Genomic DNA, 4,819 nt, shown 5'->3' with positions numbered 1-4,819 from the left:
TAAGTCCTTTGTCCAAAATATCATTGCCAAATATTTTTTTTCCCATTCTCCAATTCTCCAGTTTTTTTTTTTTTTTTTTTTTTTAATCCTCTTTTGGAGAAGTCTTTTGATACATATAAGAATTTCATTTTAGAAGGTCCCAGTCATCTAGTTTATCTTCTGTTGTTTGTACATCTTGGGTTATGCTTGATAGTCTCTTTATGCCATAAATTAGGGCCCCTATGATGTACTGCCTAAGACATTTGACTGCTAACCAAAAGGCTGGCAGTTCAAACCCACCAGCTACTCCTTGGAAGGAAAATTGGGCAATCTACTTCCATAGTGATACCACCTCAGAAACCCAAGACGGGGTCTCTGTGAGTCGGATCTGACTTGATGGCAGTGAGTTTGGTTTGGTTTAAGTTTGCTCCTATTTTTTTCTTTGATGAACTTTATAGTTTTATGTTTCACATTTAACTCTTTGATCCAACTGGAGTTAATTTTTTGCATGGAGTGAGGTATGGATCTTTCTTCATTTTTCTGCAAATGGAAATCCAGTTTTGTCAGGACCATTTGTTAAAGAGACTATCTCTTCTCTATTTAATGGATTTCAGCCCTTTGTCAAAGATCAGCTGACCATAGGTGGATGGATCTTTTTCTGGATTCTCAATTCTGTTTCACTGGTCTATATGTCTGCCACTGTACCAATACCAGGCTGTTTTGACAATTGTGGCTATGTAGTAGGTTTTGAGATCTGGCAGTGCGAGACCTCCTACTTTGTTCTTCTTCTTCAATAGTGTTTTGCTCATGCGAGGTCTCTTTCCTTTCCGAAAAAATTAGTGATTGGTTTTTCCATGTCTTTAAAGAATGTTGTTGGAATCTGGATTGGGATTGCATTGAATGTATGGATTGCTTTGGGTAGTACTGACATTTTCACAATGTTCAATCTTCCTATCCATGAGCATGGTATGTTCTTCCACTTATATAGATTTCTTATAGTTTCTTGAAATAGTATTTTGCAGTTTTGTTTGTATAGGTCTTTTGTGTTCCTGGTAAGAATTATTCCCAAGTATCTTATCCTTTTGATAGCTATTATAAATGGTATTGATTTCCTTATTTCCTTTTCAGAGACCTCTTTGCTGGTGTAGAGGAATCCAATTGACTTTTGTATGTTGATCTTGTATCCTGCCACTATTCTAAATCTTTCAATAAGTTCCAGTAGTTTTCTTGCTGAGTCTCTTGGGTTTTCTATATATAGGATCACATCATCTGCAAATAGGGATAGTTTTACTTCTTCCTTACAAATTTGGATGCTTTTGATTTCTATTTCTTTCCTTATTGCCCTGGCTAGGACTTCCAATACAATGTTGAATAGAAGTGAAGATAGAGGGCATCTTTGTCTGGTTCCTGTTCACACGGGGAATGGTTTCAGTCTCTCTCTATTGAGAATAATGTTGGCTGTTGGTTTTGCATATATGCCTTTTATTATGTTGAGGAACTTCCCTTCTATTCCTATTTTTCTGAGAGTTTTTTTTTTTTTAAATCGGGAATGGGTGTTGAATTTTATCAAATGCCTTTTGTGCATCTACTGATATGATCATGTGGTTCTTTTCCTTTATTTTACTTATGTGATGGATTATGTTGATTGTTTTTCTAATGTTGAACCATCCTCGCATACCTGGTGTGAATCCCACTTGGTCATGATGTATTATTTTTTGGATATATTGTTGGAGTCTATTGGCTAGAATTTTGTTGAAGATTTTTGCATTTGTATTCATGAGGGACATTGGTCTATAGTTTTCCTTTCTAGTGGTGTCTTTGCCTGGTTTTGGTATCAGGGTGATGTTTGCTTCATCAAATGAATTTGGGAGGATTCAATCCTTTTCTATGTTCTGGAATAGTTTGAGTAGGATTGGTGTCAGCTCTTCTCTGAATGATTGGTAGAATTGAATTCTCCAGTGAAATAATATGGACTGGGACTTTTTGTTGTTAGTGGTAATTTTTTTATGACCTGTTCAATTTCTTCTTTTGTTATGGGTCTGTTCAAGTTTTCTACCTCAGCCTGTTAGTTTAGCTAAGTAGTATGATTTGAGAAATCTGTCCATTTCTTCTAGGTTTTCAAATTTGTTGGAGTACAGTTCTTTATAGCATCCTGCTATTATTCTTTTTATTTCCATTGGTCCTGTCATGATGTTTTTCCCACACAGCTTTCAGGATTCTTTCTGACTTTGGTTTTGGTGAGTTTGATGATAATATGTCTTGGAGATTTTTTTTTTGGGGGTCTATCCTGTTTGGGGTTCATTGAACTTCTTGAATGGATATATTCTCATCTTTCATTATATTAGGGAAATTCTCTTCCAACAAATCTTTGACAATTGTCTCTGTGGTTTTATCTGTCTCTTCTTGTTCTGAAATTCCAATTACACATAGGTTATTTCTCTTGATGGTATCTGTGGTGGTTAAGTTTGTGTGTTAACTTGGCTAGGCATGGTTGAGTGGCTGGGCAGCTGGATGTAGTATTCCCCATGATGAGACTGGTAATCAACTCCATGGTGGAATCTACTGTGAGCAGCTGAATAGCTGCCTTAGGGATGTGGTCTGCTTCCTGTAGGTAAGGAGCAGCTTTGGGAATTGTCTCTAGCTTATGGCATGCTTAAACCCTGTGTGTAGCCGTGTCATTGTTCAGGAGACTGCCATGCTCTGCTGACCCTGGAACTTTCAATGAACTTGAATTAATGGCCTGCTGTGTGGTTTGGTAACATTGGGACTGTGCCTCTTTACTTGTCAACATTGGGCTTGTCAGTATCAGCAGCCAGCAGCTGCCTGAGTGAAGAAAGCTTCTAGCTCCAGTGGGCCGGGAGCAGTAGGCAAACTGAAGCCCAAGGTTGAGGATCTTTCACCCAGCCCCTAGAGCCTGGCACTTTGAACTTGGACTTAAAGCCTACAAACTGTAAGAGAATAAACTCCTGGTTCTTCAAGCCATCCCATTTGTGGTATATTCCTGTCAGAGTAGCACTAGGTAACCAGAACAGTATCCCACTGCTTGAACAATTTCTCTCAAAAAGATCAGCACAAGGCCAGTCCCCATGAGGTGGAGGTTAAAGATGTTCCAAATGTCCAAACTACCGTACCACTCCATCATTTCAGACATTAACTCCTCCTCCTCCTTCCAGTAATGTCCTCAGTCTTAGAGTTCTGTATTTTGCCATAACGCCTCACAGAACTCACAGACACCCAAGGGTTCGTCTCACATAGTAGTGGTGGAGGCTGGCAGGCTGGCGAGTCCCAGGTCCGTGAGTAAGTCTGGCTGATCCTCCCAACTCTCAGGGTTTGATGAACCTCGATCAGCAGATCAGATGACGGCTGCTGTCCCAAATCCAGGGGTGAGATGAGGATGATCCAAGACACAAAACAGGAGCAAGAGGAGGGTGAATCTTCCCAGGAGATTTGTAGGTATACCCTCAGGGAAGCTAAAGGTGGTGATTTGAATTATGCCCTCCAGCAAGGCAGGACTCAAGATACATTCCACCTGTGTTGCCCCAACAGAAGTAACCTAAATCCCATCATTATAGGGATTGACTATGCCAGTCATTATAGGGAATGACTATTACCAGCTGCCCAGCCAAGTTGATACCTGACTTAACTACCACACCACCCCAAACAGGCATGGATAATGGATTTACAAAACATCACAGAATGGAAGACAATGGCTAGAAGGGCCACATCAAGAAATTCACTGCACCCACATAAATCTTAGGCTTTCTTCATTATGTTTTGATCTTTTGTCTGATTGATCCCTTTGCCCTTTCCTATGCTGAGTTCATTTTGTTTCTGGATTTTCTTAGCATTTGCTTCATTGCTATTGTTTTAGGGTTTGCTCAGACTTTATGATTTTCTTCTTCTTCATTTTGATGAGAAGATTGATTAATTTTCTTTGAGGTTACCCTGTAATTTATTATTATCTTCCCAAGTTTAAAGCAGTTTGTTCTGTCTTGATATCATCTTGACTTCCTCTGAATTTTGAAATTCTGTTTACATTATTTATTCCCTCTTTTGCTTTTTAGTTATTATCATTTATAAATTGATATCTCTGGTTCCATATTTTCAATTTCATAAGTTTATTTTTGATACTTCTATGTTGTTGTTAGGTGGCATCAAGTCATCTCTGACTAATAGCGATCTTATGTACAACAGAACAAAATACTGCCTGCTCCTGTGTCAGCTTCATGATCCCTGCTATACCTGAGCCCATTGTTGCAGCCACTGTGCCAATCCATCTCATTGAGGGCCTTCCTCTTTTTCATTGACCCTCCACTTTACCAAGCATGATATCTTTCTCCAAAGAATGGTCCCTTCTGACAACATGACCAAAGTAGATGAGACGAAGTCTGGCCATTCTCGCTTCCAAGGAGCACTCTGGCTGCACTTCCTCCAGGATAGATTTGTTAGTTCTTTTAGCAGTCCATAGTATGTATTCTTTGCCAACACCACAATTCAAAAGCATCAGCTCTTCTTCAGTCTTCCTTATTCATTGTCCAGCTCTCACATGCATATGAGGCGATTGAAAATACCATGCCCTGGGTTAGATGCACCTTAGTCTTCAAGGAGACATCTTTGCTCTTCAGCACTTGAAAGAGGTCTTTTGCAGCAGATTTGCCCAGTTCAGTACATCTTCTGATGTCTTGACTGCTGCTTCCTCTGGTGTTGACTGTAGAACCAAGTAATATCAAGTCTTTGACAAGTTCAATCTTTTCTCCATTTATCGTGATGCTGCTTATTGGTCCAGTTGTGAGGATTTTTGTTTTCTTTATATTGAGGTGTAATCCATACTGCAGACTGT

Source organism: Orycteropus afer, unplaced genomic scaffold, assembly GCF_000298275.1.
Source record: "Orycteropus afer afer isolate SDZICR_OR568_19922 unplaced genomic scaffold, OryAfe1.0 scaffold00013, whole genome shotgun sequence".
Lineage (NCBI taxonomy): Eukaryota > Metazoa > Chordata > Mammalia > Tubulidentata > Orycteropodidae > Orycteropus > Orycteropus afer.
This window is presented reverse-complemented; position numbering follows the sequence as displayed.